The sequence below is a fragment of the Mastomys coucha genome, unplaced genomic scaffold (genome assembly GCF_008632895.1).
Source record: "Mastomys coucha isolate ucsf_1 unplaced genomic scaffold, UCSF_Mcou_1 pScaffold23, whole genome shotgun sequence".
Taxonomy (NCBI): Eukaryota; Metazoa; Chordata; class Mammalia; order Rodentia; family Muridae; genus Mastomys; species Mastomys coucha.
Window position 1 is genome coordinate 66,675,389 of NW_022196906.1, and position 23,797 is coordinate 66,699,185.

Genomic DNA, 23,797 nt, shown 5'->3' on the forward strand with positions numbered 1-23,797 from the left:
GTAACAATTACTTTTTCTTAATATCAATATGAAAATTAATATTACCAACATATCCTAATCAATTGAAACCTAATAACATGAGGAATTAGAAGTTTGTTCACTGTCATCCAATGCTCTCTCTAGTTTGGTAATTGGAGAAATAGGTCCAATATTGTACAATCTATATACACTTTCAGCTTGTTTGTTTGTGACAGTATCTGGCTGTGTACAACAAAAGGGTCTTGAAATCTTGCTTCTCCTATCTCAACCTCTCTATCAGTAGTATTGCTTATTTCATGTTTTTTAGAACAGCTTACATATTTCAAAAGTATTTATATACCCAAAAGAAATGTAGACAATTAAATTGGGAAGGGGTTTGTAAGAGAACATCAAAGAGTGAGACTGAATGCTTTGCTTGACATTTGTAACTTTTGTATCAAGTGTGAAGAGTACATTATAAGTTACTCTTTCTCTGAGATGAGTGCTTTTCCAAGTTATCACAGCCAATGTACCAAATTTTTACCCTCACCTAATGTCTGTGCTACCCTCCAAGCAGAACCATTGTTCATTGAAACACTTGGTGAATGACTTTATGGATAGACCATCTTAATACACACACCATTTCTTAAATGAATGTAACCTGTTCTCTGTGGGCTGAGAATGAAGTCACTCACTCAAGTCAAATAGTTTTGACCATAAAGTAGGAAGTCTGTATCCAAAAACTGTGCTTACAATTCATTCCATGGCGCAGTAGAACTGTCAACTCTCAGCTTAGCTACGATAGAGGTAAAATCCTTTGGTGATGTGAGGGTCATTGAAGTACAGCCTTATTAGAATGAATCTAATGTCTAAAAATTGTTCTTATTTTGGGCTTGTACCACAGTAAGAGCCAAGATTTTAAGCTCTACTAAATATAAAACGAACAAAGAAAAAAACCCACTTTATATATTTATGTTCATTTAGGAAAATACTAGCAGTGATGTATTATTTTGAAATATACAGTTAATATGTTTAGAGTTATTTAAAATTTATATTGAGAAAAACGTATTTTCAGTATTGCTGTAGACAAGTATCTACATAAGACTGTTAAATTGATTGTTGTTTTATATCAAACAACTTTTATAATACTCATTTTTATTGTTATAATTTTATAAATTTTAAAGAATATGACAATAAAAAGATATTATAGGTATTGAAGGGGGGTCTCTGGGAGGAGTTGGAGTACAAAAGGGAAACAAGAATGTGATGTAATTCTATTTACTTAACATATGTTTTTAAATGTTAACAAATTCAGATAAATTGAAATCATGTAACTTTTCTCATCAAAATGCAATAAAAAAAATGAAAAAAAGGGAACACAGTCTGATCTTGACTAGAAAGAAGTAACAGAAGAATCAACCCAGTCCTATCTACACAGCAGAAACAACAGCTTGCTCAGAATGAATATCAATAGATCCACAGGCAAAATGAGAAACAGAAAGATGTAGAATTTTCTTGAAGTAACAAATGTGATAGATCTAAAAGGAGGGGAAAAGGGAGAAATGTACCTTAAATTGTACTGGTTCATTTGAGACAAAGTGGTCACAGGGTCTGTGAGATTCTCTTTAGTGTTTACAGGATGAGAGTAATGCTACAAGGAATACTGAATCTTTTATAGGGAGAACCTGTTTGACAGCATGAAACTTCATAAAATTACTCAACTGAATGAAAGCTGCTGCAGAGTATTTACTTATAAATATAAAGGTTCCATTCTAGGGATAATGGAATACTTAATATAGTCTCAACATTAGGTTCTTCTCTTCCAGAAGTTGGTGGGGAGACCCTTGGTCAGCACTTGCTGTTAAAAAGATAGTTTTCTATCACAGACGTTGTCATATACCTATGGCAATGTGGGTGAATAACTACACATTTCTGGTTCTCCACAGGTACTGAGTTATTAAAAAGACATCCTCCTGCTCTGTAGTCTTGACTTCTGTGAAGAGGCTGCTTACAGCCACGTCTACAAGGCTGCGTCTATTCAAAGCCTTGAACTGCTCAACTGACACAAAATACATAACTATTTAGTGTGTTCTTGGTTTTAAATAATTAGTTACTTGTGGATGTAAAAAGTGCAGAATTTATTCCATGAACTTTTTACATAAGCGTGTTCATATGTATTTGTTCATTCATTTGCAAACATCCAAAGCTCTATTTATGTACTATGTGGTAATGAATTCTTGATTAGATCATCACTTACACAGGCGAACAGCATCAAACTTAGTGCATTAGATGTAGAAAACAGCCATCAATGTTAGCCTAGAAATCATACTAATAAAAACAAAAAGTTAACAAGCACAAAAACTTTTTTTTTAGATCTTTGTGACAACGTGGCACTCAAAGTTTCAAAGTCTGTCAAGTGCTGGTTCTGTATGTTAGCACAGAAAGCTAAGGGAATGGAGTCACCTGACATTTAAACATTTGGCAAGGTACCCCATTACAGAAACCACAGCACTTGGAGAACAACTTACTTCATTGGGGGTTGGGGGAAAAGGGTAAGGAGGGTTGCCAAAATAAGCCAAGCCACACGTCTTCTACATGACATGCACACAGATAATAGAAAATTTACTCCCATGTCTACTAATACATCTGAACAAAGACTAAAGAAAAATACAGATCTCCACAATTTTCCTTTTCCCTTTCCCAAATTAAATCTCTTAACAAAGATAACAAAATAACAAAAATATATACTTTTCTTAGATAAACCCCTACTTGTCTCTTTTCTTTTTTTCCATAAAATTCTGTTTTACTGTCTTTTCCTAATTAAAGGAACAACATACCTTGTCAGAATAAAGAGATAAACAGCAGATTTTTCCATCAGATAATTTATCTCTAGAAGTCTAAAGCAGAAGATCCTGAAAACCAGACCTGTAACAGGGCAAAAGGACCCAGACACATGATTACTGACAGAGCCCATCCCAACTTCCTAATAGGAGTCATGAGTTTACAGCTTGTAATCTTTTTAATAAAGATAGAACAGGAAACTGTTTATTTGATTGTTTTTCTTTTAACTGTTATATCACTTTTTAAAGATGATTTCACATTGTAATTAAAGTTTTTTCCTTAAAAATCCATCAAGCTATCTTAAGGATGGCTTATTTCATATCAATTACAGTAGTTAACTGTTAATAGGTTACACAATTTAGTTCAGTATTCACATAGATATCTGTAACAGTAGAAATGAAGTCCATCCTCAATAATAAATACTGGCTTTCTACCCTAACTAGTTAAAACGCATTGTGTGAGCTGGGGGGTGGGGAAGTGTATGCACACGTGTGTCTGTGTTTGTCTGTATTTGTGTATTATACAAGTTACTAGGCATGTGGGAAATCAACTGCATATTCATGAGAATGGGGAGTGGCAGAACTAAAACTACCTTTGACTTAACTTATTCATAAAAATGTAAGAGCACAGCAAAGTAAAAGGACAGTATCAGAGAACCAAAGAAACGGAGCATGGGCTCCTAGCAATTTTCTACAGCAGCCAAAACTGCTAACAAGACTCACATGATCATAAGAAAATGACTTTGCTTTCTTCCACCCACCCTCACTGGATTGTCATGGTCTTCTAGTGCCCTACCCTGACACCCCATACTTAGGTAGTTCAAGTTTGTGATCTATGGTTTCAGGCTCCCTGGTGTGGGGACTACACCTGGCTAGTTTATACTACATTTTATATTTGTAGAGGACTTCAATTTCCAAACTTTTCTGTTTGCTGCATTAGACTTTACTACCTGAACAGTTTAAGAAAAATGGTCATGTTCAGAATCCTTCTATCTCTTTGTCCAAGGAAAAACAACTGACTATCCTCTTAAAAGATCTGACCACAGTCCAGCAGCTGTCCCAACCCTATGGCTCACTAAGAAAATCCTCAAAGTCCTCCTGCACAAAGGAGACAGCATGGGGTGGCTTATTTCTTTCTTCCCTCTGTTTCACTTAAAGATCTCTCAGAGATACAATAAAAACATAAGGCATAAAAGGAAAAATGGGTAAAGTGGGCACTATGAAAATTAAGAAACTCAAAAGATAATCTACAGACTCACATAAAGGACTTGTGTTTGAATATTTTATGAAAACTACGTTAATCAGTTTCTGTGGACTGGAGATGTGGCTTAGTGGTAAAGTCTTTTTTCTAGCATGCACAAAGTTCTAGGTTTAATCCCCAATACTAAAAAGCAAGGGGAAAAAACCTATTACAACTCACTAGAATTAAATTTAAAAAGACATAAATGGTCTTAAGAGACAACCCTCCCAAAAAGATAACAACAGACAGCCAATAAATGCATAGAAGTTGTCTGGTATCAATCTTAGTCAACAGAGAGTGAAACTCAAAACCATGAGATTCTCCATATGTCATACAAGTGACAGTGACCTGGGATTTGGGCTCTGGATCTGGACTCAAGTCACCATTCTATCATTACCTGCATGGTTTGAAAAAAGTCATATACGCTCTACAAAACAGAGCTTCTAAAATTACCAAATTTTTTGTACTATGATTTCTAATTGAGAAGCACATATGAGAAAATGCCTTGTGAACTACAATGTATTCTTATAAACCCCTATAAAGATGGCTCTTATTCAATGTTAAATCAGTTATCACACTTTATGAACTTGTGCACAAGTACAGAAAGCAAGCTGAAACATGAAGCCATATAACTGATGTTAACCCACAGGTATTGGCTTTACTTCTGCTTCTCCACATTATAGTCCTTTTCACAGGTAGCAACATATACTAGCTTCAACTCAACTCAACAAAGGGAGTTCCCCTCACCAAAAAAAAAAAAAAAAAAGCAGTGGTTAACTGTAGTGGCAGAAAGTAAGATGAAGAAAAAAAAATAGGCAATCAACTCATAAGAAAAGCAAAATCTAAAGATTCTTCTCTTCACAGTGAAAAACAGGGAGGCTACAAAGAGTCTATGGAGGTGACCCTAGCTTTGTTTAATCCCAACAAGAAAATAGTCCTCAGAAAAACACACTAATGCAGCTTATTTGTGTATCAAGAAATTTTGGAATCCTCCATTAGTATATTAAGCAACATTCTGAAACAGAATCTTCTTACACTCTGCATAGTAAACTCACATCTTTATTTCTGCAGTCAACCTGGTTTGATTCAGGATGTGAGTGCCAATTAAGCTTTTAGCTCCAACTCCAATTCAGTTTCCAAATCTTTGCTTAGGATTGTTAAAAATCTGATCACTATGTCTTCGATATGCACATGATTCTATGAGTGTCCCTCCCAGGAGCCAGTCTGCAATCTGACTGATCCTTGACTCCAGTTTTTTAAAGTCTTTGACATGATAATTAATGTCACATGCAGGCAAGCCTGGGGTTGTATACAAATCCACTGAATTCTTTAGTAGGGTCTTTTCCTCTTCTAATTTCCTAGGATTTTTTTTTCTGTCCTATCACCCCACAGAACCCACTTCTACAACTGTCTTTTTATGGTGCCAAACACTTAAAAGATAGAACTTTTTAAAAAGAAAAATAGGGAGGCTACAAGGAGTCTATGGAGGTGACCCTAGCTGAAATTCCTACCAGCAAGGGATGTAGAGACTGAAGTGGCACCTCCTGTAGCCAGACCAAACTTCTAGTGGAAGGGGGGGGGACATCAACCCACCCACAAAACCTTCAACCTAAAATATGCCCTTCCTACAAGATGTGCAGGGATAAAGATGGAACAGAAACTAAGGGAACAGCTAACCAATGACTGCCTCAACTTGAGACCCATCCCATGGGAGAGAGCCAATCCCTATTAGTGATACTCTGCTATGCTTTCAGATAGGAGCATAACTGTCTCCTGAGAGTCTTTATCTAGCTAGCAGCTAATGGAAACAGATGCAGAGACCCACAGCCAAACATCAGGTGGAGCTCAGGGAGTCAGTGGAAGAGTGGGGGATAAATTCCAATGGTTAGCTGGAAGGGTCACAGACACCACAAAAAGACCTACAGAGTCAACTAACCTGGGCCCATGGACCTCTCAGAGGCTGAACCACCAACCAAAGAACATGCAGGGGCTGGACTTAGGCCCCTTATACATTTGTAGCGGATATGCAGCATGGTCTTCATGTGGATTCCCTAACAATTGGAGCAGGGACTGTCTCTGACTCAGTTGCCTGCCACTGGATTCCCTTCTCTTACCTGGACTGCCTGGTTGTGTCTCAGCTAAAGAGATGGGCCCAGTCCTGCTGGAACTAGATGTCCAGAGTGGGGTGGTACCCAAGGGAAGTTTCCCCTTCTCTGAAGAGAAGACAAGGGGATATAGGGGGAGGAGTAAAAGAGGGAGGAATGTGTAAAGTGGGACTGAGAAGAGGAAGAAGGGGCTGTGATCAGGATGAAAATAATTTTAAAGTATGAATTATTGGGAGAAAAAAAGAATGAAAGAGCCATAGGGTTTGACTCTTTCAGAAGTAGCTCAATCAGGCAAGAAATCTGGGCCATGCATAAAGACACTGCCATTTGATGTCATTACCAGGCTATTCCAGAAACTGCCTAGTTGTAAGCAAAGACCGGTGAAGGGGACGAAGGAAGGAATTACCTCAACTTCACACCTTTTATCCTTCCTCATCTCTAGAGCTAGAGGACTTGTGGACCTTGCTATATCCATGTTACTGCTAGGTTTCTGGCTGCTTGACTTTCACCTGAGTGATTCTGGAGGTCTTGTGGTATTTTGAAACCTGATGACCTCCAATCTGCCTGCAACTGCTGACTATAAGTTTCTATCTGAGAGTATAACAACATTCACTTGTAAAGAAAGGATAGTTGTGTGTTTATGTCATATTATCCAGAAGCCAAGAACTAAAGTAAGCTATGTTTCCTAATTTGTAACTTCTGAGTTAAGTCTGTAAACCGGCTTGATAATATTCTCTAACAGCCAGCTATGGTGAGAAATCAGGTCAGAAAGTCCTGGAAAATTGGTCCAATCCCCCAAAATTCAAGCCATATAATCCTTTAGCCAAGTTCCTACCTCAAACATGACAGAATCATCATTGACAAGTACTTTGGCTAGCACTTCTCTCCACACACCAGTTTATCCAAGTTCCTCAAGGCCACATCAATGCCTCACCGGCCACCTGGCAGAAGTAGCCAAACATTTCAAAACAAAGTTTTAAGAAAATACAAGACCAGCAACTAATTTCTAAGACTTCATAAAATAGTTCATTAATGTTTGATGAATATGAGTAACAATAGTACTGTACTTAGGTCTAAAAGTAAGTCTATTAGACTTCAAAAATAATCAAATTTTTAAAGGGCAAATACCCAGATTCCTAGCTCTTACTAGCCCAAGCAAGCCAGAGGCTACCAACAACTACAGAGTCCCAAGAGGTTAAGCAACTGGTGGGACTGAATGAATAAACAAGTATGTCAATGGAAAGTACCTTAAGATAAATAACAGGCATATTTCCTAAGATCCTGCTACAACAACCTATCTCCATAAATTTGGTGTGCGCATATGCGCGCGCACATGTGCACTCTTGGCAAATTATGTGCCATATACTAATTAAAAATTACTGTTCAGAGGATCAGAGGTGAGGAGGACACAACATCTGTCTCAACACCGGGAGTAACTGGGACTAGAGACCCAGGCACACAGGAACTCCGCCAGCCCAGTGGCACGGGTTCCTTCCTGTCTAAAAATGGGACTAGAAACAATAAAGAAATCACAAAGGGAGACAACCTTGGAGCTAGAAAACCTATGAAAGAGATCAGAAGTCATAGATGCAAGCATCACCAACAGAATACAAGAGATAGAAGCGAGAATCTCAGGTGCAGAAATACCATAGAAAACATTGACACGGGCTAGCGAGATGGATCTGACGCCCTCTTCTGGTGCATCTGAAGACAGCTACAGTAAATTACACTGGAGCGAGCGGAGCCAGAGCCAGTGGTGCAGCAGAGGTCCTGAGTTCAATTCCCAGCAGCCACATGATGGCTCACAACCACCTATACAGCTACAATGTACTCATACAAATAAAATAAATAAATCAATCTTTAAAAAAAGAAAACATTGACACAACAGTCAAAGAAAACAAAACAGCAAAAAAGCTCCTAACCCAAAACATCCAGGAAATCCAGGACACAATGAGAAGACCAAACCTAAGGATAATAAATAGGTATAGAAGAGAGAGAAGATTTCCAACTTAATCCTGCTTTTTAAAAAATATTTATTTATTTATTTATTTGCATGACTGTAGTCCCAACAAGTAGTAAGGGAGAGCATGGGCCATACAGCATGACTAAAGGAAGGAAAGAGGTAATCTACCCGACAGAAATGAAAACTAATGGTCTTACAAAAATGTACAAAAATATTCATAATCATCCTAATCACTATTTTCCAAGAAATACAAAGAACATAAATGTATTATACAATGCTAATAACCAAATAGCCAGATGAAATAGTAGTACACATTCTATAATATAATAATACAACACTGAATCAAATCTCAAAGATAATATGGCTATAGAGAGCTGGCATTCACACTGTTATTATTATACAATTTCAAAAAGAGAAACTTATTATAACATCAGAGAACAGACCAGTACATTTAGGGCAAGACAAACAGGCATCTTGAGTGTGGTAAGAGTAACACATATATTAAAATGCTGTAACCTAAAAGGAAACAAATTTTACCATATGTTAATTCTAAAACCAAAAAAAAAAAAAAAAAAAAAAAAAAAAAAAAAACTTCATGAGACAATCCATGAGTGTTACAGAATACACTTTCCTTAATGAGAAAAAAAATGTTTTTTTAAATACAATAAAACAAAAGTCAACTAAAACTCTATCAAACTGCTTTGAAAATGATGAGCTTACTTAGTAGATATATACATGAAAATGTAAACACCTTAAATAGGCAAAATAATATTTTAAGGAAAGCCGAACTGACATAACCTAATTTCAAGACATAAACTTGAAACGTGAAATAGGAAAATAGGGGAAAAAAGAAACACAAAACACACAAACACAATCAAAAGTGATCAAATAATTTTCAACTCAGTCAATGAGTAACTGACAGCTGTAAACAGCACTGGAGCAGCTAGACAACTTTCTTTCTTGTTTGTTTCTTTATTGTTGTTTGTTTGTTTGTTTTGCTTTTGTTTTTAAATTTGTGCTAGGAATTGAACTCAGGGTCTTAACACATGCTAGGAAAGTGCTCTACTGTGCTGTATTCCCAGTCCTACTACAGAACATTTTATAGAAGACTTTTTTAAGACTTTACACTAGTATTTCAAGTTTTGAAGTGGCTATAAGACATAATGGAAAAATCTAAAACTATGAAATTTGTCAACACAGTAAAGCAAAAACATGCTTTTGGAGAAGACTGAAGATGCTTTAGTCACAAAAGTTAATATTTAGTAGTATCATTTCACCAAAACTAAAACCTTCAAAGGATTGTTAGGGTAATGAAACGGCAAGACAAAGACTGGGAGAAAAATAACTGACAGGGATTTAATGACCAAAATTACAAAAAGCCTCAAAGTAATACATTGACAAGTAAGTTTTAAAATAGGCATGTATAAAAAACAAATATGTACAGGGAAAGGTGGTCAACATCATTTCCCAGAGAAATGTGACTAAAGTCACAATGAGCTGTGAATATACAGGGATAGGGAAGTCTGTCAGAGACTGACAAAGTGTTTCAGACAATGCGAAGCAACACCAAAACACTTCTTATAGGAGTGCAGTGTACCACCACTTGGAAGGTAGTTTTCCATTTTCTGACAATATTATCCAGATGCCTATAGTGTAACCCAACAATTTTAGTCCTAAGTATTCACCCAAGAAAAAAAAAATTCAAAAAACTAAAAACACATAGAGTGAGGCAGTGGTGGCATACACCTTTAATCCCAGCACTTGGGAAGCAGACGCAGATGGATCTCTGTGAGTACCAGGGACAGCCTGGTCTACAAAGTAAGTTCCAGGACAGCCAGGCCTGTTACATAAAGGAATCTTTTCTCAAAAAACAAACAAACAAAACAAAACAAGTTTATACAAAAATTGTACACTGGTTTATTCATAAATAGAAAAAATTCTAAGAAATACAAATTTATATCAAGAAATGAACGGATAAACACAGGTATATAGAAAACTGTGATTTAGGACTAAAAGTCAAATATTTCAGATATATGCAAATGGTTGGATAACTCTCTAAGATCAAAGAAGCCAAAAAGAGATTGCACTATACAACTCCATTACCATGAAATCACTTCTAGGACAGGCTAAACTAATTTCCAGTGGCAGAAATCACATGAGTGGCTTCAATAGAGGCTTGTTCCCCCTTTTAAAAAGGAACAAAGTATCCACACTTTGGTCTTCCTTCTTCTTGAGTTTCTGTGGTTTGTGGATTGTAGTTTGTGTATTCCGATCTTCTGGGCTAATATCCACTTATCAGAGAATGCATACCATGTGTGTTCTTTTGTGATTGGGTTACCTCTTTCAGGATGGGGAACAAAATACCCATGGAAGGAGTTGTAGAGACTAATAACTATGGAGCAGAGACTGAAGGAAGGACAATCCAAAGACTGCTCCACCTGGGAATCCTTCCCATATTCAATCATCAAATCCAGACACTATTGTGGATGCCAGCAAGTGCTGGTTGACAGGAACCTGATATAGCTGTCTCCTGAGAGGCTGTGACAGTACCCAACTAATACAGAAGTAGAGGTTCAGAGCCATCCATTGGACTGAGTACAGGGTCCCCAATGAAGGAGCTACAGAAAGGACCCCAGGAGCTGAAGGGCTTGCAGCCTATTAGGACGAACAACCTAGTAATCTCAGAGCTCCCAGGGACTAAACCACCAAAGAATACACATGGTGGGACTCATGGCTCCAGCAGCATATGTATAGTAGAGGATGGCCTAGTCAGTCATCAATGGGAGGAGAGGATCTTGATTCTGTGAAAGTTCTATGCCCCAGTATAGGGCAATACCAGGGCCAGGAAGCAGGAGAGGGTGGAGTAATGAGCAGTGGGAGGGGGAGGAACAGGGATTTGTTTTTGTTTTTGTTTTGTTTTTCTTTTTTCTTTTTTTTTTTTTTGGAGGGGAACCTGGGAAAGGAGATATTGTATGACATGTAAATAAAGAAAACATCTAATAAAAAAATAAAATAAAAGAGAGGCTTGTTAAGGAAAATTAACTGAAAAGAGTATAAGAAAGCTTTTGGAAAGGATGAACATGGTCCTAATTAGACAAGCATACATCTCTGAAATCTCAAAACATTGAACAAATATACTTCAAGTGCGTATTTTATCAAACAAATGAAAATATGTATGTGTGTATATATGTATGTATATATATATATATGTACACACATATATATATTTTTTACTGGCACAAAAATGCTTTATTAATTACATACAGGGAAATGCAAACATACAATAAAACTATTATAATGAAATACTGGATGAATCTTAAAGACTTGAAATTCAGCAAACTTATACAAAGCAAAGTTGAACACAAATTTTATTCCTGTATTGACTCTTTATTCCACTAAACTGTATCCAAATGGTTACTCTTATAACTTTACCAATTAAGGAATGTTGTGGTATAAGGTGCATTGCCCTACAAGACTCAGGTGTATGAGTACTTCATTCCTGCTGAGAGTGGACCTTAAAGTAAAACTTAGCTGAAAGAAGGGAGTCACTAGAGGCAGGCCTTGAGGCTTCTCAGATCAGCCTCACATCCTGTCCATTCCAGACTGTGGATGGCAAGATGACCCAAAGACTCACTACTATTATCTTGTCTTCCCCACAATGGTGAACTATACTTGCTCAAACTGTCAGCCAAATAAACCTCTCTTCCTTTAAGTTATTTTGTTAGGTGTAAGATTACAGCAATGAGAAAAGTGGCTAATACAGAGACACAAGGAAAATCTAGTGAGAAAAAGTTGGCAGAAGTCTTATTAGTTAATTACCCTCTCTAATTAGTAGAAGATTTCTACTAACACCAAGTGGGTGGATGTCTACCAGGATTCAGTGACGGGTCATTTTGGGCCTTTCCAGACAACCTTTTCCTAATGAAACTCATCGTATTTTGTTCTTAACTAAGATAAAAGTGTTCAATGGAGTAGAGGAGGACATGCTATCTAACCCCACTGGGTGAATTCTGCCTACCAGCTAAGCTCACTACTAAGAGGGGTTTTTTGTTTGTTTTGTTTTGTTTTGTTTTGTTTTGTTTTTCGAGACAGGGTTCCTCTCTGTGTAACCCTGGCTGTCCTAGAACTCACTCTGTAGACCAGGCTGGCCTTGAACTCAGAAATCTGCCTGCCTCTGCCTCCCAAGTGCTGGGATTAAAGGCATGCACCACCACTGGCCAGCAACTACTAAGAGTTTTGTGACAATAATGTTATATATGTTTGGCACATCCCCTGTTCACATTACAATGACTGGCAAGGATAAATGGCTGTAATACCCACCCACAATTGTTATCTGGTCCTATTACTCACATCCCTCAAGAAAGCTTTCCTATCTTGTATTCCAAAGAAACAACAGAGAAATCTATATTTTCTCTTAAGTGATAATATAAAAAGTCTGGCTGGATATTCTCTCCACTTGTCCTTTATAACCATCCTGAAATTTCTCAACCATTCTTACTATGATAGAATTTTGAGTAGTAAGAATCCTCAGCATATTTCTGTAACACTATAGTTGATAAGTAATCTTAAAAAGTTTGAAAATGAACTTATCACTCTGCCTAAGATTATGAAAGGAACACAAGCAGCTATGACAATGAAATCATGTTTCGATTAATGCAGTTTAAGGTTTCATTAAATGTTCTTGATGCTGGTGAGACTTTCCTTTTTCAATTATGTATGTGCATTTTAAACATTTAAAGCTCTGAGGTGTTAATCATTTCTCTCATCCTTTATTCTACAGTATAATAACATCCCATTATGTTGCTTGATATAAGATTTCCCGTTTAAGATTATTTTGCTGACTGAAACAAAACAGGTTCAGTAGTCTTAAATTGCAAGGAGACAGCTCAGGTGCACAGGTGAGATATCTGAAAAGAGGAAATGGGAGGTGCTCAATCAGTAAAGTACCTGCTGTACAAGCACAAGTTCATGGGTTTGGGCATGTAGAATCCAAGTAAACCCAAGCATGTCGACATACCTTAATCCAGCACTGCAGAGTAAAGGCAGAAAGATCCCTGAAAGTGATCAACCAGTCTAGCCAATTAGCGAGCGACAGATTCCTTAAAAGGTACCCTTCACACTGAGTGTGATGGTCCACACCTTTAATTCCAGCACTTGAGAAGCAGAAATAGGTGATTTCTGTGAGTTTAAGACCAGCCAGACTGGCTTACACATTGAGTTCCAGGCCAGCCAGAGTTATATAATGATAACCTGTCTCTAAACAAAACAAAACAAAACAAGAAGCAAAAAAACAGAGATTTGAAAACAAAAATCAATTGGCTCTTGTTAACAGGACAACTTACATTGCTGGAGCCGATTTGTGAATATATATGTCTAAGTACTAGTGGCCAATGAGCCAGAATCATCAATCAATATTTCTTAAGGAGAATGGATTAATATGGCTGGTTAGCAGATTTCAACGTTTTTCGATTCTAGAAGATTAAATGAAATATATAGATAAGAATTTGACACAAATCAAATACCCAATAAATATTTAGGGTTGGCACTAAAGGGAACCAAACAAGATACTTATATGTCACTTTTATAAGAACCAACTGATGATGTTACTTAAATAATCTCCTTGATACACAAAGTAGAAATACTACCTGAAATTATTTCACACAATATTAGCTAATCTTTCCATATGGCAACACAAAAAGTTTTAATATGTAAGTGACATTTAATGTCTCATATATCGACAGAAAAACCTCAATATCCTAAAATAGATGAGAGCCCACCTAGCTTCTCATTCCACTCCCACTTGTGCAAGCCAGAAATAGCAAACTGTTCTCCTTTCACTTAAGAAATCCCATTAAGTCAGGATGTTATTTATTTCCTTCTACCAACCAAATGATCTGACAAGGAAAGCTCCAAGCCAGTGGTTCTCAATGTCCTTAATGCTGCAACTCTCATTCCTCATTTTGTGTGACTCAACCATAAAATTATTTTGTTGCTACTTCATAACTTTAATTTTGCTAATATTATGAATCTTAATCCAAGTATCTGAGATGACATGACTGCAGGTCAAAAGTCACATAATGAGCACAGTTCATCCGATATGAGTTCGTATCTTCTAGGTTTCCATCACTACAAGAGTCAGGCCTGGCCAAGAACAAGTTTTATATCCTTGTTTCAGTCTGCTATGAACCTGCTTATTCAAACTGCTTCCTCATAACTGGAGAAAGCAAGCCAGGGTCCATATCTGGAGGCTAAGCCACTGTTGAGGTCCTACTTCCTAGTCTCATTCACCCCTGCTGGACTTTAGCAGCTCACCTAAAGTCTTCCTATTTCAACATAAAAATTTACCTCAGCTTGGCCCTCCAAGCCAGTTTTTAGTACACTGTTTTGTTACATATGACACTGCAAAGAAAAATTTCCCACTCAAAATGTTTAATTCATTGAAACTGAAAGAAGTCTAAACATGAAATTAACATACAGACTCTACAAACTACAGGTATGTTTTGCCCCTCCACTTATTTCCTGCCCTTGGTTGTAAATATAAGTTTGTTGTTCCCCTTTATTTACAAAGATAAGTCATACCACCCTAGCTACTTACCTACTTAATCATCTTCTTCCATGGTCTTGACTACTAACAAAAGCTTCCCATTGTTCCACCTACATAGAGTCTCCAAGTCTTCCACCTGAAATAACATACTTACCTAATTGCTTGTGTAGAAAAATAAACCACTTAAACAATGTATTTATTTAATTCAACAAAACTTTGGTGTGATATTATACATGTAGCTGCTTGCATTAGCTTTCGGGAGTGGGGGACATAATGGTTCTTCATATTGTTGTCTTTTGCAAACAGCCTGAACAGCTGAAGAAATTACATTTAGAAACTAGGCAACAAATTAAAAAAAAAAAAAGAGGAAACCCTCTTATTATTTCAGAATATTCTCCATGGGGAAAATAAAGTATCCTTTTAAAACAGTATTCCAACTATTCATGCCAAACTGAACTATACATATGAAATGCATTGAAGTCTCTAGAAGACGAAGATGAACTCAACACACATGCCTCAGTTCCTCCCAGCAGGTTCCCATCTCCAAAACACATAGGCTACTAGATTTTTCTAAAACAATATCTCTCTTATACAGACTTTTCATATGATGTCAAAAAGATACTTAATATGATTGGATTTTTAAAAAATGTTGTAGAAGTTTTTAACGGAAAAAAGTCCTTTGTCTAAATAAAGTAATTAAGTACTAATTTGTTGTTCAAAATACATTGGCCACATTTATGTTGCAAGAGTATGTGAGCAAAACCATTCTGAAGCACTATCAATGTTTGGTCATTAGTGGCTATCAAAGCACTGAAACAGTCTTATTCCTTTTTAAATGGACTGTCAAAACCCAGTTTGTAACAGACTATCAACTACATTCCTTTTTGATAGGTACCCAAAGAGTTCTGTCAGCTGGACATGGTGACTGAAACTGGCTCTGCAGATTACCTCAAACAGAAATCTTCCTGTCTCTGCCTGAGTGCCAGGATGAAAGAAAGGTGTGTGCCAACACCACCTGGCTTACTTTTGAAATTTTTATTGATGTTCCTCAAACAATTTTTGTGGGAATAGGGAATGCCCACAAGAAGCACTTATAATCTCAGTATCAAGATGTAGGAGAAATCTGAGAAGCGCCAAATTATAAGCTAACAAAGTAGGCTTGCCACTTTCTCACAGATGAAAGCAAAACACCTGATAGCTTAAAACATTAGCATTTACCAGCTCTACAAAACCCCAGGGCTAATAAATGATGTCTAAACATACAGGGTTCTCAGGACAGAGTTTAAGCCTGAGTTTAGGAAGCCTTCTGGAACTCTCAGTAAACACACAGGGCTTTTGCTGTGGAAGAGACAATAAACAGTAAACAGACCTGCCCTTTGTTCAGAGGGTATGGTATGTCTGTTTGCCAAAGCTAACTAAGTTCACTAAGTAAGACTCCTTGAAAGGCTAATCTAGACAAAAACAATCAGTCCTCTTCTTGTACTCAAGTGGCAATGCAAAGGTCCTTTGAAAATTACCTCCAACATATGTGCAGCCCATGTTTCTACACTGCCTTAGGCACCTGGTGGATTTTTCTTTAAGTCTGACACCCTCAATCAAGTAGATTCTTATAACCAACCACAGAGAAGGTTGAGTTTATTTCTATCAACTTTGCTGATGAGTGTGACTAATGAAATAGAGGATTAAGCTTATTTACTTTGTAATGAAGCCTAGCTAGTATAGACAAGACTCCAAACAGTAAGGTGAAGTCCTCACCAAAGTCACCCAAGGTCCTAAACTACTTCAGCAAAACAATATCAAACAGTACGGCCTACCTAAGAAACCTATGTGGTTTTTTCCTTGTGTTTCTATGTCCATGTTCCCATGTGGAACAACCAAAATAATCCAAGTATTGCAAGATTTTTTAATAATTACACAAAATTCACCTTATAATATGCTTGGTCCATAAAGAAGTCTAAGGGAATTCCAGTAAACTGATGAATCAGAACACCTCTAAGAATCAAGTAGTACAATCAATCGTGTCAGTTAAAGTCAAGGATGAAGTTCATCATACTCATTCTAATTGTATGAGTCTATTCTAGAGACAACAATCTGCAGCACAAATAATGAACCAGTCAATCCCTGACAAAGTTCCATGCAAATTATCCAGCTCTGCAGTCATCTAAACACAGCCCAGTGGTTCTTTAAATGTAAAAGGTTGTCTACATGAGCACCCTTCCAGTGCAAGTCACTGTGCTTCTGCTACAGAATCAAGGTAATGTCTGGCTATATGGGAGTCAGTGCCAAGCACAATCTCTGTATTCCACACGAGGAACAGAAGGAGGGCAGGGCTCAGGGAGGATGTTTTAAAGATGGCCTTCCAGAACAAATGCCTTTGGGCATCAGTTAAGATCAAGAAATGAGTCTTTATTTTTTAAAGTGACTGCCTAAGAGAAGAAAGCCCAACCTGTCCTGTTTTTCCACACAGGGAGACTGAGCAGCAGCTATAGGAATGCGGAAGGGAAAGACATCTGGAGCTGTCAACAGGTGTTTTGTGTAGGAGGTACACAAATTGGGACCTGGTCCTAATAGACTTCAAAAGTTAAGGAATGACCGCCTTTTACATAGATTGACATCTAGAATGAATAACAAGGAACACTGCAAATATCAAATAAACAAGAGGAAAGGAGGGAGAAAAGAGTGTAGGAAAAAGGTGGGAGTGGGGAAACAAATGTGGGGACATGGACCAAAAGAGGTCATATTTTTTTTAAGGTTGTCTATTACTTCATGAACCTTTTGTTCTGATTATTACCCAAATTATTACTGAGAAATAACACACTCTGGGGATAACTACATGCAAATGACAAAACTATTAGAGGATTGGAGTGGTTTGTTGATCTTGTTGTTATTATTTAATTTTGTGACCATTCCAAAATTCAATTCTGGAGTCATGACAGTAGAGAATCTAGAAGGTCTACCACACCTTTTCTATGCTGAGTAACTTTTGTAATTAAAGGAGTGCCATTATCATGATGCAAAGAGTCCTACAAACTAACACAAGTAGTTTCAATGGTCATAATGGTCATAATAGTATGAATGGAATGGGCTAGCTGAACTAGGGCAAAACTATAACCTTAGCAAAGTTCAAAGGTGAAGTTGTGATTTACTACACAAGGTACAGTGTACTAAATCATCCAGAAATGGCCAGAAACAATGACCCGTGCAAAGTGATCTTCATCAATGCAAGGCAAAAGTGCTTATTTCCACGGAATCCCTAGGGAGAAATACCACAATGTCCTCTGCATTAGCAACACTGAGTGTTTCACAATACCAGCATCTTACACCTGCTCTTTTAAAGGGATAATGGCAGGAATCAAATTATTACAGCTCTGTTTCACAGGGAACATTTAAAACAGCAACTTAATTTTAAGTGTCAGCTCCAAGCATGTAAACTATATGTTTGAATATTATTGATATACATAATTTATAAGTTTAGATGTCATCTTAAAGTGTACAAACTCCTTCAGATAAAGTTTGAAGAGCTTCTCTGTAACCCTTCAGGAGTTAAAATGTCACTCATTGTTGTTCTGCTTTAAACTAAGACCTTTAGGATATCATAGCTCTTTGTAACTCTGTTATTAGGTGTCAGCCCTTCTGGGAGAGGCATCATCCCAGTAGGGGTATCAAGGCATTCAGGAAAGCTGGCACAGTGGGCCCTAAGTCTCCTATATGAATTGGGTACTATGTATCTTCTATAGGAAGTTTTATGTCAGCCTTGCTTTCTTGGCTTATTCTTTCTTCTAGTTTTCATAGGGCATCTAGGATTATGTTATATCCCTTTTTTCTAAGTGCCAAAAAAGCCCTACCTTGCTTAGCTTCTAAGATCAGAGGAAAGCAAATATGTTCAGAGTAGTATGGCCGTAAACAAACAAGTTATGCCCCCTTTTTTGTTGTTGTCTAAAGAACTAAGTTGTCATATTGATGCAAAACTGTTTTTGGATTTGTATTTCTTGTTGCCCTTTGGATTCCTGGAGTTTCTTTGATAATACTGGCTGTACTTGTTTTTTCCTTTTTTATCATACTTCTACAACTTAATTTTTTTCACCTATAAAAAAGAAACTTCAACTTTCACTGATTTAGACTACAGTGTTTCTGCTTTGAACATACGGTTTTTCTTTTATTTTTGGATTTATTCTGTCTTCTTTTGTTTAGTTTCTTGAAATGAAAAGGCGATTACTAGTTTGAGGTATTTTTATAATTCTATTATCAGCAAGAACTATAACCAAATTCCTTTTGATCTTGAATAGATTGTGTAATTTCAGATGTACTATATCAGTTGAAAACATCTTTTAATTACCCATTAGCCTTAGTATGTGACCAAATAGCTTATTTAGAAGTCTGCTGTTAAAACTACAAATACTTAGAAATTTTCCTATTGTCTTTCATTCCTAATTACTAGTTTATTTCTATTATAATCTAATAGAAATGTATGAGGTTCAACTATATTTGTTAAGATTTATACTGAGAGCAAATCTATGGTTCACCAAAAATATTCCATGTGTACTTAGAATTTATATCCTGCTCATGTTGGGTGTCTTAGTTAGGGTTTTACTGCTATAAACTGACACCATGCTCAAAGCAACTCTTATAAAGGACACTATCTTCATGGCAGGAAGCATGATAGTTTCCAGGCAGGCAGGCTCTGGAAGAGCCGAGAGTTCTACATCTTGTTCCAAAAACAAACAGAAGAAAACTGGCATCTGGCAGCTAGGAGGAAAGCTCACTCCCACAATGACACACTTCCTTCAACATGGCCACTCCACTCCAACATGGCCACACCTCTTGACAGCGCCACTTCCCTAGCATATTCAAACCACCACACTGGGTAAAATATTCTACAGATGTTAAAGAGATCCAGCTGGTTAACAGTATTGCCCATGAGTTCTATAACCCTGATGGTCTGGGTCTTCTGGTTCTACTTGTCCCTAAGAAAAGTGTTGATATCAAAAACCCTACTTAATTGTTTATTTCAACTTTAGGTGCTCTCAAATTTTGCTTTGTACGTTTTTAAATTCTGCTGTCTGGCAATATTTCCCTGCATGATGAGTATTTCAAGTCTACTTATTAATTGTCAATGTTTCATCTTTTCACTTTTATCATGCCTATGTTACAATATTTGAAGTATATCTCTAATAAATAGCAAATAGTAGGGACACCTGTGATGTATTCTTAAAAACTCTTAATAGTGTGCTTATGCCATTTAAAACTTATTGCTATGTAAAAATTTATACTTGACATTTTATTCTTTCTTTTGCTTGCTTGTTTCCCCTACCTTGCCTTCCTTCAGGTTGAGCATTTCATCTTATTTATTGTTGCGCTAACACCTTTTAATTTTTTTTAAAGAGGCTCTATGAATTATAAAATACAACTAACTTTTCACAACATGTCAAATGGTCTATAAATGTTACAAATATAATAATGCATCCATTCACAATTTTTGGTACTACTGCTAAAGATATTTTAAAGAACTCATAGAGGGGCTGCTGAGATGGCTCAGCAGGTAAAAGCACCGACTGCTCTTCTGAAGGTCTTGAGTTCAAATCCCAGCAACCACATGGTGGCTCACAGCCACCTATAATGAGATCTGATGCCCTCTTCCGGTGTGTCTGAAGACAGCTACAGTGTACTTATTTATAATAATAAATAATAATAGGGCCAGAGAGAATAAGGATTGAGCAAGTGGTGTTTGGGGGGGGGGGAGGTTGACCAGAGCGAACAGTGGTCCTAAAAAGTCAATTCCCAACAAATAGATGAAGGCTTACAACTATCTGTACAGCTACAGTGTGTACTCATATACATTAAATAAATAAATAAATAAATAAATAAATTTTTTTTAAAAAAAAAAACCTCATGGAGGAAAATGGTCTATGACTGTTCATCTTCACTCATTCCTAACATCCAAATCTCCTTTGAATCATTTTCCCTTCTGGCTAAAGACCACACTTAGTTCTCTTTTAGAGCAGGTCTGCTGACCAATGAATACCGTTCTTCACTTGGATCATTACATCACTTTCTAAAAATCATCACCCTTGTTCATATCTAAAAATCATTTCTCTGGTTGCACACAGTGCTTTTCTTTGAATATTCTAAACATTTCTTTAGCTTCTTCTCATTTCCACGGGTTCTGATGTGATAGTCAAGATAATTAGGGGAAAAGGGTATCAATTTTCTCTGGCTGTTTCCAGCTTCCTGATTTTCCTTCTGTGTTATTTCCAGATATATGAAGACATGGCATAGATTTCTTCAGAGCTGAACAAAGTACTTTGGATTCTCTAAATCTGTATCTTTATGTTTTTCTCTAAATTTGTAAGGTTGTAGGCTATCCAATTCTACAAGTATTTTCTCATTATGCAATTGTTTTCAAAATATCCAGTATTTTATAGCCCCACAATTCCTTAAAGCTCTGTTCAATTTTAACATGTGTTCTCTACTGTTCAGATGGAAATTTTTCTACTGATTTATTTCAAGTTCTTCACATTCTACTGGTGAGTTGTCCTCTTAGTGCTTTTCATTTCTAATATCCCCATACCTTCCCTTATCTATTTCACTACTCGGACCTTTCCATTCATTTCCAGAGCATCTAAAGCTGTTTGTCAGAACTGTGTACAACACCCACTATAAAATCCGTGTTTGCTGTCTACATCATGATGACACTCACTGAGGTGATGGCACTGCTTTTCTAAGTTTCTCCCTACATGTGCCCTCAGTAGTGCCTAATTTCTGAACTAGTCTCTTCCCACTTCTCCAACTAGAATGCTGGTGCTTTCATTCCTTAACTGGTTACATATGACACAGCATCTGCCTTGATCAAGTAGACGAGGGGAAACAATGTTAACTGCAGAGGAAAGCTTCTTCCCATCCCTCATAGTTCTGGCTTCAGGCCACCACTATAGCTTCTGATGACAATGCCATGAGAGAAAGCGGGGCAAGGCCAGGGCTCTGAAATTAGGAGTTATCTCTACGGCTTTTTGAGCACACCTAGCAGACTTCTTTCAATACTTTCTGTCTAGGTTTCAGATGGTACTTAAGTCCATGTGCAAGGATACCGGAAGAAAAAAATGTTCACATACAAGTCTGATGGTACTTTGAATTCTAGTCTTCTTTCTCAATCCACCTGGTATTTATTTATTCTGTAGAGTCCTCAAATAGCTGTTTCATCCATTTTGTCCTGGTTTTACAGATGTATTCAGTGGGTGACAAAAGTACATGTTCTAATAACTACTTAGAAGGATCTAACCTCTAGCTTTTCAGTTACTCAATTCTCTTTGTCAAAAAGACTCAAGTATTCTTAAATAGATGTAAATAACCTAACATTAATAAACAGTCTCCAGCAGCATATGTATAGCAGAGGATGGCCTAGTCGGTCAAAAATGGGAGAAGAGGTCCTTGGTCTTGTGAAGGTTTATGCCCCAGGAATGTGAGGACCAGAAAGTGGGAGAGGATGGGTTGGTGAGCAGGGAGAGCAGGGAGGAAACAGGGTTTGCTTTTTGTTTTTGATATGTTTTCGGAGGGGTAACCAGGAGAGGGAATATCATTTGAAATGTAAATAAAGAAAATATCTAATTAAAAAAAGAAAAGAAAAAGAAAATTCAGAACATTGAAAAACAAAAAAGAAAAAGAAAAGAAACTGTCTCCAGTTTCACAAAGAGCCAAGGTTCAAATGTAACAGAAATTATCAAATCATACTATGAACAAAAATCAGATCATGTTTTGCTTAAGAAGGTTAAGGTTCTATGATTACAGGTTGTTACTCCAAAGTCGTCAACATTCTAGAAGGTTCTACAGAATGTCTCTCTTTTCATATGTCAGCCTTTGTAGAAGTTATAGTAACACCAGAAAGGTACATCAGTGGGTATTTATTTTGATGGTCCTTTTACAGACAACTAAGAATGACCATTCAGTAAAATAATTATAACTGGTAGACTCAAATTGAAACCATAAGGATTGGGGCTAGAGTGTCAGCTCAGCAGTTAAGAACATTAGTTACTCTTGCAAAGAAACGGGCTCTGGCTCCCAGCAGTCACACGGTATCTGTCTAACAAGCATTTTACTTCCAGTTCCAGGAAATCCAATGCCCTCTTCTAAACTTTCCAGGCACCTGGCATAAACATACTCTCTCTCTCTCTCTCTCTCTCTCTCTCTCTCTCTCTCTCTATATATATATATATATATATATATATATATATATACACATACATACATACATGCAGGCAAAATATTCATACATATAAAATAAATGGATCAAAAAATTTTTAAACAAAATCACCAATGAGATAATTTATTTAAAAAAAAATTGTTCCTGGATCTATTTCAAACTCTGACTTTGGAAATAAAAGGGTTTAAACTTTAGTGTTGTTAACAACAAACACAAAGTCAGGAGCAGGATACCTAAGGATCAAATAAGCACTGTTAGAAGGTGCTAGGTCCTGGGTTCCATTCCAATATAAAACTTAATGATGAGGAGGCAGAAGAAGAGCAAACAGGGAAGAAGGTGGAAACAAAAATAGATAAAAGAATGATTTGGGAACAAGTTTAAAAGTTAAGATCATTTCAGAATAACAAAATGGTTTAACAGGTAAAGGCACTTTTACTAAGTCTGCCATCTTCAGTTTGATGTCTGGAACCCACAGGGTGGAAGGAGAGAGGTGGCTCACTCTCCTGAGCGGTTCTCTGATTGCCACACATACACCTTAGCAGACTCCAGCACACATGCACTATAAATATGGATGGACAATGAAAACTTTGTTGCTGGTGTTTTTAATGACTTAGTTATTATTTAATGACTTATTTCATTATGACTGGTATTTTGTCTCCATGTTTGTCTGTGTAAGGGTGTTGGATCTTTTAGAACTTGAGTTACAGAATGTGGGTGCCATGTGGGTGCTGGAAATCTAAACCAGGTCCTCTGAAAGAGCAGCCCAGGCTCTTAATTGTTGGGCCATCCTCCTGGTCCCTGAAATGAAATTTTTTAGTTAAGATGATTTTAAGAAGCTTACAGTGGTAGCACACATCTTTAATCTTCAGCACTTGGGAGGCAGAGACAGTCAGATTTCTGAGTTCAAGGCTAGCCTGGTCTACAGAGTGAGTTCCAGGACAGCCAGGGCTACA

The 23,797-nt window shown here is 37.0% G+C and overlaps 1 protein-coding gene across 11 annotated transcripts in view; it reads right to left on the reverse strand.

The window, feature by feature from the left end:
- Positions 1–23,797, reverse strand: part of Tcf12 (transcription factor 12) — a 296,372-nt gene that overhangs the window by 208,727 nt on the left and 63,848 nt on the right. Inside the window, exon 1 of one of the 11 annotated variants that reach the window (XM_031345470.1) lies at positions 2,796–2,817. The exons of the other annotated variants lie outside the window; for them this stretch is intronic. The gene's annotated coding sequence lies outside the window, so the exon portion shown is untranslated. Of the gene's footprint in view, positions 1–2,795; positions 2,818–23,797 lie in introns of those variants that run through there. 11 annotated transcript variants of the gene reach the window in all.